Raw genomic sequence first — 14,501 nt, forward strand, 5'->3', positions numbered from 1 at the left:
ACAAGGGGTACTATCTAGCTGATGGTATCTATCCGATGTTCATGCTCAACTTTAGGCGGACCGCTGCACATTTGTGGGCGAGGAGAAGAGCCACCAGCAATGCATGATTTAATTTCTATTTGTTTCATTATTGTATGAATAATTAAATTTTTATTTATTTGATTGTATGAATAATTAAATTTTTATTTGTGTGATTGTATGAATAATTAATATAGTATGAATAAAATGTGATTGATATGTTGTTTCAAAATATTGTAAAAAGAAAAAAATGTTTTGGGGGCGCCGTATGGGGGCGTTGTGTGGAAATAACATCCCCAGTAGAGAATGTAGTGCCAACTCTCTCAATACAGCAGTGTCATTACCTCTACCGATGCCTATTTAGGAAACGGATATGGAGATGCTCTAACCATTTGATAATTGGAGGACCAAAGTCGCCGGGCCTTGTGCGCATAGCTTGGAAGGAGAATCTAGCTCCCGGCTAATATGAAAATTCGGTAGATAGCTAGTGAGGCTTTCTTGTATATTTGTGATGATACAGCTATAGGAAACGAATCAGCAAACAAAATATTGCGTCACAGTCAGTGACGAATTAAGCACCAAACTCTGACGGGTACTTGATCGAACTGACTGATGCGGCTGATGAGCAGTATACGTAACATCTTGGCTTCAGACATGGGACATTGTTTGCTCTGCACGCACGCATCAGCTGAATCTGAGAGGCACGTCCGTTCCGTTCCAGATCATCTTGGATGTCTGTCTGTCTGTCTGTTAAACGTGGCCAAACTGTACCCCGACCTCCAGTGGAAGCTGGCCCTGACGAGAATGCTGCAGCAGCTCTGGTCTCTCTCTCTAGACTCTAGCTCTTTTCCTCCATGGCTCCATGTGACGTGGGGTCCTCTCTGCACCGCATCGACCTCGTGGAACGTGCAAGTACAGGTGTAGTGTACCAGCTGCTGCGAATAGAATCTTCCGCCGCGTGGTTGCCTGCGTATACTGATGAAGTTGATCGGAGAAAGTAAATTGGATGGGAGGAAGCACATGATTTTTTATTTGCGGCGGGCCGTATTTGGATAGAGGGGCACGCACCGGCTGGGGGCCCATGGAGGCCTCCGACAAGCTCCGTTTGCAGCCATCGCGTTACCTATACGATACATAACTAGAAGCTAAGCACCAAACATATCGGATCCGTGGCGCAATGGTAGCGCGTCTGACTCCAGATCAGAAGGTTGCGTGTTCGATTCACGTCGGGTTCAATACCCGAACTATATCCGATACCTTTTTTTTCCTTTCTCCAAATCCATGCATCTCGCGCTGATTCTCTCTTTTTTTTTTTTTTCATTTGAGGGAATGGTGGTGGTGATCCATCTTTTTTTTTGAGGGAATGCCATTCGGCTAGCTTTATTCCATACCAAATAAGTTTACATTATTTATTAAAGAGGTGAGAATAAAACTAGGAGGATCATCGTTCCAAATACAAGAATTGAAAGTCTGAAAACAGTTTCTAGCTAGCTCATGAGCCACCGAATTTAATTCCCTTGGACAAAATTCATACGACACTTTACTGGAACCTGAAGCTAAAAAGTTGCAATCAAGAAAATTGCAGTTGCAGCTGTAGCCGAGAAACCACCATCCAACATTGCTTCCACCACTTGAATATTATCCGATTGGATGATAAATCTATTGCAACCAACATGTTATGCCAAACAGAGTTCTTCTCTTAGCGCGGCCATCATGGAATCCGCAACAAAAGGCAGACTTTTGCTTTGAGCTGCAATAAATTTTCCTCTATAATCTCTTATGACAACACCTGCACTTCCTCTGCCTTCCTCTTCGCTATATGCAGCATCAACATTAATTTTCAGGAAACCCTCCGGCGGGCACTTCCATGCTTCCTTGTCACGACATGCAGGCTTCTTATTCGATCTCCAGTAATTTCTTGCTAGAGCTCTGATAGCCATGGCTGATCGGTGAGGAGCTGGGATGCTCTCTCCATGTGTATATTGTCTACGCTCCCACCATATATACCAAGTACCTGTCAAAATAATTTCTGGTATACCAACACCATTTAAAGGGTCCCAAGATCCTCCTTTAATGATGATATGTTCTAGAGCAATGGCACCAGCTCTATCCACATTTGTAGCTTCGTGTATTACCAACTGAACACCTAGCTTCTCCCAGACTTGCTTAGCTCTTAGACATGTGAATAGAGAGTGCATAATATCTTCACATCCAACTAAGAAAATTGGGCAACCGCTTGTTGTTGTAATATGTCTATTAGCCAGTACTCCCAAACACGGTATAAGACCATGTAACGCTCTCCAAGCAAGTATTTTAATTTTTGCTGGAATATTAAGCTTCCATAACTTCTTCCATACTAGGCTAATCTGAGATCTGCCAACACCGAGAGCTCTTCTTTCCATTCTACCAAATTGATAGTCTCACTCAGCATGATAAGCTGACCGGACACAAAATATTCCATTATTTGGATAATGCCAAGCAATGAAATCATCCATTCCCGCCGGTGCTATAGGGATTTCAAAAATCCGATTGGCATCAATGGACCAAAAAAGTTTCGGATCAACTCCTCATCCCAAATCCATGTGAATGGATTGATAAGTTCAGTGACCTTACTAACCACCAGATTTCCTCGTGGCGTAGCCATCATACGTGTCGGACTAGAAGGGATCCAACAATCCTTCTATATATTAATCTGGGTGCCGTCACCAACACGCCAAATACAACCTCTCTTGAAATTTTCCAGACCCGCCATAACACTTTGCCAAGTGAAAGAGCTGCGGGGTTTAAGTTTTGCCTTCAGCAGATTACCCTCCGGATAATATTTAGCTCTCAGAACCCTCGCACACAGCGAATCAGGTTTCTCCATCAATCGCCATCACTGTTTTGCCAACATCGCCATATTAAAATTATGTAGATCTCTAAAGCCCATACCTCCTCTATTCTTTGGGATACACATCTTCCATCACGCTAACCAATGCATTCTCTTATGGTCATCATCATCACCCCACCAATAAAATGTTTTCGGAATTTTGAATACTGCCATCGCAAACACTGGAATTTCTTGTGCGACCGCTTTAAGAAGCACCTCCTTCCCTCCCATAGACAAGAGCTTTTCCTTCCACCCATTAATTCTCTTTAGAACTTTCTCAATAAGATGTTGAAAGCAATCACTCCTTGCTAGGGGAGTACAGAGAGAATGAGAAGATGAGATGATTCAAGGGGTGGGATGGTGGTGTGAAATCTAACCATTGGTGCATGATCCAACGGTTCCAATCACGATTTTCAGATTTGCAGAATCTATCCGTTTTCACATGATATGTTCCCGAGTATCTTCCCAGATTGGTCCAAGTCCAACCCACAAAAGCCTACTACCGTTCCTCCTATCAAAACAAAAAGGCTCCAGCCCTCATGCATAAGGTCATACAGGTGTTTATCGGTTAAGAAAAACTCATATTCTCCCCTCAAAAAAAAACTCATATTCTAATATATATCTTTTTAGGCACTTATTATAGTCAAATATTCATATGTAAATAAGAATGGCTCGGACATCAATTTCATTGGATCAAGATATATGCAGGGGCTTCGGTGCTGGTGGGCTACGACACCTTCTACTCGCACTAGTGTCTATAGTCGTCGGTAGGTGGTATAATAACCTACTTTAATTTTCATTACTTTCAGTGTGGCTTTTTATACTACTATTGATTATCAATAAATCGGTGCAAATTTCGCATAAAAAATGTAGATATCGCGAAAACAGACAAATATGCAGATACGGAAAATCGAATACTAAGGACTTTTGTTACTGGATCCAGCACTAGAGACAATGACGTGATTAACTAGTAAGATATTAATGTAATTAACGTTGATACCTGGTGCAGGAAAGTAAATAATGAAGAGGATCACCAATTATATAGTTGGCAAATAGTCTGGCAAAGGTTCATTAGTCCTCATGACTCATGAGACAGTGCACGATGCACCATGCACGCTAGGCTTGCCATGCATGTTTGGCGAGACGCGGCGAATAGTACTAGAACGCTATCTAGCTTCAGTAATCAGTATCCGTCAGGATGATCCTTTGTTTCCCTTCGTTTTCGTTTGGGCACACTGGCAATGAAACGCTGTACACTATCGGCGGATGATCTCAGTTAGACGATCGATGGTGCCCACAAATTAGATCGAAATTTCTCCAAAACGTCTTGAGCGTTACATGATCCGCCATGCATGCTGAGGCGGGCGTGGCTCAATCGGCCAATATGCGGCGAACAGTAACAGAACCCTAACTTTTATCATATAATCCAGAATGACAGCAGTATCCAATCAGGATAATATTTTTTTTCTCTCGAAACACTCAAAAAACAACTGGTTCGCTCTCTCGATATGGATCTCTTTCTCGCCTAGGATAGCTAAAAGAATTGTTTCTTCGATCGGCGCCTGGCCAAACAAATAATTCTCCTATTGACTGCAAAATTTTCCGCATGCAACGGATTTGGGGCTGTTGTCATATCTGAATCAATGCACCATCCTGGGCAGGCTGACAGGCATCTTGCGCAGCGGGGACATGCGGATCACGGCCTCGAAGCACGCCACCGCCGGGACTGGCGAAGCCGAAGCCGAACCCACCGGGGACGACAACGCTGCCCGCACGGCGGCTGGCACATCACGGCCGCGAGCCCTCGCAATGTCGGCGCAGACGGCCGTCTTCTTTTCCTCCGCCGCTTCGCCGGCGGGTACGTCGGTTTCCTGCGCGATCGACGTCGAGGGACGCAGCTGGCGTGGCGGCGGGGGCATCGGGCTGCTGTCGACGAGGTCGAGGATGAGGCGGCCGTCGAGGCGCCTGGCGACGACGCGGCCCCGTTGTGGGGCGGGCTCCCGCGTGATCACGACCCGCCCGTCGGCGGTGTGCTTCCGCGTCAGCGCCCACGGAGAGCTCCCCGCCCGACGCAACGACGGGATCAGCGGCGGCAGGCGACGGAGGCGGCGCCGCCACCCGTACATCACCCAGCACCCGCCCTCCTCCACATCTCCGCCTCCGCCTTCCTCCTCCTCCTCCCCGGAAAAGGGCTCCGGATCGCGCTCGCCGCCGAGGCAGACCGCGCGGCGCGAGGCGACTATGGTGCGCGTTGCCACGTAGCGGTTGCCCCGGGCGTCGACATCGCCGGATATCAGGGTTTGGAGGCCGAGGCGGCGGCACTCGGATTGGTCGGCGGTGACGGAGAGGTGCATGGCACGCGGCTGATTCGCGGGGAACGGCCGTGGAAGGCAGAAAGAGAGGTCTTCTTCGAGAAGAAATCCCTGCCAGGGCCGAGGAGGATGACGTCTCTATTTATATTGTCCTCGAACCGTTTCATGTTTTCACGGCGGATAGCGACCAACCCCGTTGGTGTTTTCCTTCCAAAGAAAATCTCTCTGGATTTTCCACTGTGCGACAGATAAGCTCTGGATGGCGCGCGCAATATAGCCTTCCCAATCTATCTGGGCCGAGGTTTAATTTCGCTCACAGCTGGACGTGATCCATCCGAACGTTGCCCAGAAAGTACCCAAATCTGCGATCCATGGGACATACTGCCTCTGGACTCTTTTATTTAATTAACGCGGAAATCTACGCGTAGACCAGCTCAAACATGCTAGCAGCTTTTACTACGGCGCGTCGGTTTAATTGGATCGGAGGGAGTACTAGGCTGGAGCTATGGGACAAAAAGTTAGTAGGGAGTAATTATCTATTTTTGGACAGTTGATCTTCTTCCATTTCTGCGAAATTGTTTTTAGAATTTTTTGAATGTGATTACCAAGATCCTTTTAATCGGTGTTTCGAGATTACATCAAGATTACGTTTTATGGGGAGGTCTAAACATTGTCCCCATGGCACATTAAAATTGTTGCAGCCCAAATGGAGCCAAAGTAAAAGTCAAGGTATACTACAAACATGCAATCATTGGACCAACACGGCGGAATAGTCACGGCATATGCAACACGGAAATCAGCGTAAATCATAAATAGAGTTCGCAGCAACACAAAAACACATTCGCAACATAAAAACACCACCTTGAGACTAGAACAGTTGCAACATATCGTCTATGTGTGCACAACATAAGAAATAGCGGCATAACAAAACAACCTACACACCATGAAAGCCGCAAAGTCCACCAACCTTTAATCTCAAACATTTGAGCAGCCAGTTTTCCGGTTAGGGCCTCCATGGAGACAAATTCCCTCGTTAGGGGCATATCTATTGACCTCGGATCCAGCAAAGGAAGATGGACATAGAACCCTTAGCCCTAGACACACATATGTAGAAGTCGAGGACGCACGTCGCTCGAGGCAGTGTAGACCTGTACCAATATCTCTTTGTGGTTCGATACTCTTATTTCGAAACTAGCTACACTTGATCTGTGCACTTGCAGCCATCACATGGTACCATGGTAATGCCCATAAGTTATGAATTTGGGTTTAGGGAAGAGGATACGATGGTGGATTCATCGATGTGCAAACAACACAACACACGAGACATGATTTACCCAGCTTCAGGCCCCTAGAGGGAAAACCCTATGTGTTGCTTGTCTGCTCTTGATTGATGATGTTTAGGTTACAAGGTTGTCGTAATGGCTATAGTGCGTTCTAGATCACATATTGTTGAATCGTCCTCCCCGTCAATCCCTCTTGGTCCTTATATCGGAGGCCAGGTCATAGGATTCCAGGTTGGTTACATGTTCGACTATCCTTGTATATGCTTGTACTTGTTTTGCACGAGATGTTCTGGGCTTCGATTTCTTGTTGCATCATAGGCTTCATAGGCCTTCGGTTGGCCCATACCCTGTATGGTAATAGTGGGTACCTGATAAGGTATGCCCACATCAATCACTGCGAGCCATTCTGGCTGAAAGTTGGCATGGCCAAACGGTCCGACGTATAAGCCGGTCGGGATGGTCCACATGCCCGTTTGGATCCTAGCCAACCGACCGAGTCGGCAAGCCGGAACGAAACCAGTGTCTGCGTCGAATGTCCCGAACGAAGCCGGACCAAGAGCCAGAAGCTTACCGGAACACCATTATCTTCCGTTTTGGCAGGCTCGACCCACCAACCGGTTGGGACGGGTCATTCCGAAGGTAACCCGGCAGGACTGTACGGTACGAAGGTTCTCACAGGATCTTCAAAATGGATTTTCACTTAGAACCAAACTCTTCTATCTTTGTGTGATGGCTATATTTGCTGGTGGGTTGTATATATGGCTTCGTTATCAACCCATCTAGCTCATCGAGACCACCACTCTTAGTAGTGTGGTGTTTCCTATTTGACTCAAACACAAAGAGAGAGAGGAATATAAGCAAAACACCGATACTTTTCTTGTATAGAAAATACGGAGGGGTTCTCCAACCACCTTCTTCCATCATGCATCACTTACGAATTAAAACCCGTGTAAACAATTATAGGTAGCATTAATCCACATTTTTTGCTCTGGTGTCATCGTTAACCCAAATAACGGTTAAGGGTAAAATACCCTTACACCAGGATCCATGCTCAACACCATCAAAGCTCTCCTAACGTAGGATAAAACCTTACTCCAACGAGACCTCCCAACCGAATAAAAAACATCGATGTTTAAACTTTCGCATAGTGTACAACAACCTTAGCTATACGGTGAGGAAATTCCTATAAGTACGAATTAAACAAACTATCCAAAAGTACCAAATATTATAATCCTCTTATTATGATTTTTCTAACAATCAGTCCAATCATGATATATTTGTAGTATCCAATAATATATGGTGGAGATAAATGAGTTGTCTCCATCTATTACAAAATATAGTTAAAAAGAACGAGGAAATCTTCCAGGCATTCAAAGTCTTTCTTATTCTTCCAACAAGACACAATTTTGTACTGAATTCAATCGTAGAAAAATGATATAGATGCCAAAGCGTAGACCTATAAATACCTACAGGTTCGCAGAATTTTGAGTCGAAATGTTAAAGCTATGTGCATAACCCACCCAACAAAGTAATCAACAAACATCAGTGCCATGAGTATGAACACCATTAGCAAGATTTCACTTAATGATACGATATGATATGGTGTGTGTCCATCATATCGATCATTCTATTAATGATATGACCTTGTTACTAACAACATCCAATGTTCATGACCAGGAAACCTTGATCATGAATTAATCAACAAGTTAGTTAAACGAGAGGCTTACTAGGGACTCTGGTTTGTTTACAAAACACACATGTATCAATGATTTCACTTAATACAATTATAGCATGAGATGTAAACATTTATCATTAACACTAAGATATAATAATAACCACTTTATTAATGCCTCTCGGGTATATCTCCAACAGTCTCCCACTTGCACTAGAGTCAATAATCTAGTTTACATTTGTGAAGATCTAACACCGTGGTCTTCTGGTGCTTATCATGTGTGACGCCCCGGAACTGGTACCATGAGGATTTCAGCGATGCCGCCGAAATCCACACGATATCGATTCAGAGACGCCCTCCGACACGACGTGCGCGACGAAGCACACACGTGATGCCAGAGGAATTACCACGAGTAGTAATATTACAACATGTTTACAATAGAGCCCACAAGAAACATATCAACGACTCCAACGAGTCAAGATACAAATATACAATACAACATCCAAATCATACAGAAGATCAAATACGTCCGAGTACGGACAAGATATAAATTGGACTAAGAGTCCTGAACATGACCAAGTGGCGTTCATAACCCTGCCTAGGCCAATCCGGAAGGGTAACCTTGCTAGCGTCGTTCTTCTTCGTACTGATCTTCATACCTGCCCGGTTATGTCCCAAAGCAGCAATAAGTATGGGTTCGTACTTAACAAGACTTCAAGACGTATAAGCATTCGTCAACCAGTCGTCCTTTGTACTTGAGGCACGCAGGGGACTTAGAGGACGCAAGAGGAACGACATAGGCAATATGGTGGGGTTAAGCGGCAGCACGCAAGCACTAAAAACATATAGATACACTCTACAACAATCGTCTATCAGAGAAGGTGAGAGAGCGTATAAACTAACAGTTCTATACTCTGCAAATATAACCCAGCCGATGTGTTTCCCCCTTTGCCAAGGAAGTTCTTACAAAGGCACTCACACAGTTGATAAGTTTTAACCATTTATTATTAGAGTTGCGCTAACTTACTACACAAGTTATTATAATTGAAGAAACATGTGTAAGTTGTCTATGGTAGAGTCATACAGCTCCAAGTCGTCCATAACCGCGAACACGGCTTATCAATAAGATTGGAACCCTGCAGGGGTGCCCAAATGTACCCACACACACGATCAATCCAACCTAGCGAGGGTAAGATATCACGACTCGCAATCTCCTTCACTACAACAATATCCAGGAAGCCACCTAACTAAGTTAACCTATTTCAGAGACCGATCGAAACTCCGAGGCGGACCTAGCTGTTGCGACTTGCGAGGACGGCTAAGAAGGATCAGAGCCCACTAGAGGATGAACTCTTAACAATACGTGCCGCACCTACGGACGTGCAAAAGATAACGGGGATACAAGGCACACATGGCTTCCCGAAAAGTAATAGCATATCATCTGGCCACAAAGAAACATGCTTGCACGCCCGGGAGCAACAAAACATTTAAACTAATTGTGGCCACTGGACAAAGCTGTAGATTTTGACAGTGGTCGAGGGGAGATCCGGTAAGCATACCCACGTGTGGTTAGAGCGCTCAGTCTCGGAACAGATAACAAGAACTCGGGGTCCTAGGTTATTTAGGAAACACAAGTGAGCCGTCACAAAACAAACAGCTGACCCACCGATGCATCCGCTTAACAATTATTAACAACTAAAGTAACCATGATACCACCAACTGATATATCCATAAACCATGTGACATGATCCCCCAACAGATAACCCGATAAGATAAATGTAATGGTATCACGATATATCAACGATACTAAGCATGCGCTACGACTCGCAAGGCAGACCCGATAACCAAACATTAGTTGTAGGAGGGTGTTGGAGGCAATATGAGCTGCTTGAGTTAATAGGTGGATAGGACACGTGACAAGAACGCAACTCAAGGCTAGCATAAGAGAGAAGGCAAAATAAAATAGGTGAGAGACTCTTGCAAAGATAAGAGTGTGGAAATGCTTGCATGTTAAAGCTTGCCGAGGAACATCCGGAGAACTCGTCGTATCTCACCACACCACTTCATGATCCTATCCGCGAAGAAGCAAATGTTGGGACAAACAACGGATGCAAGACTTACTACTACGGAAGAAGATCCGACATGATCAAGATGATATGTATGTCATGGCAGCGATGGTGCAATGCAACTAATTCAATTTAAGCGAGATCGAAACCCCGAACAAACAAATTAGGGTTGGCGTTGCATTCCTACCGACAAATTTAAGTGTTGATTAGCATGGCACAACATGGCAGGGGTGAGATACTTCAATATTAAACGGAGCGGGGAAACCAAGTCGGTGTTCCGAAATACTCCACATATTATATGCTAGGTGATAATGCATAACTACCACGGCCCGACATGATGTGAGATGCAAACATGCATATGGATGGCATATTCACGTTCTCCACAATTTTCTGATCATTTTTCATATATAAACATTTTATTTCGAGTTACAGATTTAAAGATATCAATTTTACAAGATTATGATTTTTTCTGGAATTCCTGGAAAAACAGAGAAAGGGCCAGATGCTTTTCTGACCCAGAAGGAAACGAGCCTGAGAGGCTGATGCGCGACCCAAACGCTGACTGGATGCTGATTGGGACTGCGGTACTGCAAGCGTTTCTCACCGAAGGGATCACTAGCATCAGCCAAAGACAGGTGGGACCTACGGGTCAAATGGCAAGAGAGCAAAAGGTTGATTATTTTATTTGTCTGTCACAGGGTTTCAACATACGTTCTGATTAAGAATGGGAATTGGTTCCCGTTTATCCATTGATTAGGTTAACCTAACTTAAAAAAGAGCCCAATGGGTCGGATGGTTAACCTGAAGATGCTACAGGTTATTTAGGTTCGATCCTGTTTTACCAAAGGTTACCCGTCACTCCTACGAGGCGGACGAAAGCGACGTCGCCGCCGCACTCGTTGTCTGCACTACGCCCCCGCGCTCGCCGGATGATACTCGACCGGCTCGCCACGCCCCGCGCCAGGTTGCCCGCTGATGCCGGCCAGCTCGCCCTCGCGCTCGTCGGCTGATGCTCGGCCAGCTCGCCGCGCCCCCGCGCTCGCCGGCAGATGCTCGACCAGTTCGCCGCGCTCGCCGGCTGATGCTCGACCAGCTCGCCGCGCCACCTTGCTCGCCGGCTGGTGCTCGGCTAGCTCGCCGTGCCTCCCGCTCACCCGCTAATGCTCGATTGCTTGACCAGCTGGCCGCGTTCCCACGCTCGCCGGCTGATGCTCGGCCAGCTCGCCGCACCCTGCGCTTGCCGACTCATACGAGTGACAACAAAATCTAAGAGCCTAGGAGACATGCGTGCTAGCTCAGTTAGCACTTACACGTGTGTCCGCTGCTGTTGAATTGGCAAAATAGTACTGTAACATGTCTTGCAATGAAAGTTAGGCAGTTAGATATGATTTTTTTGACCGACTATTCAAGGTAGCAAGTCGAAGTTTATGAGTATTAAACATTTTGTATAATGCATTCTCATTTACCAACAATTTGTGCCATTCTACTGTTGCACAATGTTTAAAATGGTTTGAACCTTAATAACCAATGGTTAACCATTTAAACCGTATTAATCTAATGGTTAACCTTATTAACCTTTTAAACAAAACGGTTAAATAGGTTCGAATCCGAAAAATAAATGGTTATCAAGTCCCATCTTGAGTTCTGATCGATAGCTCACAGGGATCAAACTAGCTGAGCTATGCTGCTGCTGTTGTTGAAACGCGGCCGCGACTCTTCTTGAACCCGTCCAAGCTGACCACTGTGTCCGGCCAGCGAGCAAACGATCTGACGGGCTGCCATTGACAGAGATAAACAAGCATCAAAATATCAGGCTTCAGTCTGGAACAGAAATTTCGAAAGGGAGCTGCCAGATTGTACGAAGAAGCAACGAGCGAATTTGTTGCCGATGTTCTGGTGGTGAATATGAATACGCCCCCACCTGAGGTGTAGAAAGGCCACGCCTTGGACCTTGGCTCCAATCTGAGATGGACCAAGGAGCTACAGTAGATTGGGCTGAAGTTGGAACGGTGAGAAGAAAAAGAGGAGATAGGATTTGGTGGCAACATGAGCGATGGGGATGCTGGTTGCTCTCTCTTCTTCTCTTGGCTGCATCTTCTTTTCCTTTTTTTTGTTGAGAACTCCTGGGACAAAGAAGAAGATGAGAGGAAGGTTTGATATATTTGCAAAATTATAATTTGGTTTTAGAATAATTTTGCGAAGTTAGGAAATATTTGGTTTTGATTTTAATTAAAATAAGAAAAATGAGAAGGGAAGGTTTTTATAGAACCATACGAGCGGAACTAAATTATATTTTATTTAAATACTTTTATTTTCTAAAAACATGGATAATATGATGCATGATGTCATGTTGATGCATAAAAGAAAAAAGAACAAGCAAATCTAATAGGGTATGATCCTGGCCCGTTACATCATGTTTTTCTTATGGAAGAGGTTTCAGTCAACGGATCTAACACGGTCATAAACATATGTATTTTACAATTTATTTGTGTCTCCACGCGTCACTTATTTGTAAATGAGTCGCATTGTATATATTTAGTCTTCTGGTCAAACCTTAATTCTGCGGTCTGAAATATGTTACCAACACTATCGGAACTACACCCAGTTCGAAAAGAACCCCTTGACTCAAATGCCTTAGTCAGTGTCAAAACAATGATATACTCATTCTTCGTTTGCAGAATCCGTCACAATATTTAGAACTCATCTAAATGTAACATAGATTTCTTCTAACCCATTATGCTACCTTTTAATGAACACTTAGCCTAATTCAGATTGAAATTCATTTTAGACCAAACTAATATCGGTGCAACACCGTACAACGATTTGTTTGTCATTACCACATACAACATTATATCCTCAGTTCTTCTAAAGCACTCAGGGATATTCTTACTGTTGTCCAATAATCATTATATGAATCACTCTCGTATATGCTCGTAACACTTTAGAGCACATGACATCTGATTGTGTACATATCATGTCATTCATGATTTAGAATCACTTATGTGTTTCTCATTGAGCGTCAAACACACTCAAGTTTTGCTAAACTCCACATGACAAGTACACTTTCTTAACGTTTCCATATTGAACTACTTCAATATTTATTTTATATACTTTCACTTAACCTTATTAGGTGTCTCAATTTAGCTTCATAAATTTTGATACTGTTGACGTCAGAAACCCCCTGGCGGGCAGAGACGGGCAACACGGTAGAGCCGGGAACAACTAGGGCTGCGGCTGGCCCCAGTCCCTCTGAGCGACGGCCCGCAAAGCCTCCTGGTCGCACGCGCCGATGTTTATCACAAGGGCGTGCCACCTGACCTATACCCGGTCAGGAAGGTGTGGATGATGCCTCGCTTAGTTTCCTGCAGGGCACACACGTAAACATTAAATACGAGCCTCGATCGGCTCTCAGGTTATCCTGTGAATCGGCTCAAAGAGCCGATCCACCCATGATTCAGACGAGGTGTCCGAATATGGTGGTCCTGCTTGATCAAGGTAAAGCTAATGAGATCTACGACGATTTAGGGTTTTCACCGCATAATCGGATCATCCTACTCCAGGTTGGGCCTCGCGCTCGCGCACGGTGATCGTAAGCCGATCCTAGACAGGGCCTAAAAACCAACACGAGGTTGATCCCCGGAACATCCTTTCTAGGGCCAACGAACGTTACCCTACACGCCGCTGGATCCTCCCCCCATTTGTAAGGCCTAACTATTGCAGATATTAAACTAATCCTTGTAGAACAAGGATGCAATCATAACGGATCAGATCTACTAAACTATGATCAAGCGGGGTGCCGCCCCTACACCTAAGATAGGTGTAAGGGCGGCTAGACATGCAAGGGTTGCACTACGACGACATGTAATATGAAGAACAATGCTAACCCTAACATGTCTAAGATAACTACGTTGCTCGCCATCAAAAAGGCTTCGATACGAGCAACGCATGAACAACGTAGGCGAGCTTGTGCTGCCTAGATCGCAAGATGCGATATAGGCAGCATGATGCTTACCGGTAGAAACCCTCGAGACGAAGGAGTTGGCGATGCGCCGAGATTTGTTTGTGGTTGAACGTTGGTTGTTGTTTATTCCATAAACCCTAGGTACATATTTATAGTCCAGCGGACTTTCTAATGTGGGCGTGCACTAAACCGTGCACGAGATAAACTCTAACTTTTAATCTAGATACAATCTACTATAATTAAAGATACACGGGCAACCTAGCCCAAATTCTCCGTGCAAGGCCGCTTCATAGATCTTCCATGTGTAATCTTCTAAGCCC

General features: G+C 44.9%; 1 non-coding gene across 1 annotated transcript; it reads left to right on the plus strand.

Annotated features, from left to right (window-relative positions):
* The first annotated feature begins 1,181 nt into the window (after positions 1–1,181).
* Positions 1,182–1,253, plus strand: TRNAW-CCA. The gene has a single exon. It is a non-coding gene; the product is annotated as a tRNA-Trp (tRNA).
* Positions 1,254–14,501: the final 13,248 nt, after the last annotated feature.

This window comes from Lolium rigidum, chromosome 1 (genome assembly GCF_022539505.1).
Source record: "Lolium rigidum isolate FL_2022 chromosome 1, APGP_CSIRO_Lrig_0.1, whole genome shotgun sequence".
In the NCBI taxonomy this organism is placed as follows: Eukaryota; Viridiplantae; Streptophyta; class Magnoliopsida; order Poales; family Poaceae; genus Lolium; species Lolium rigidum.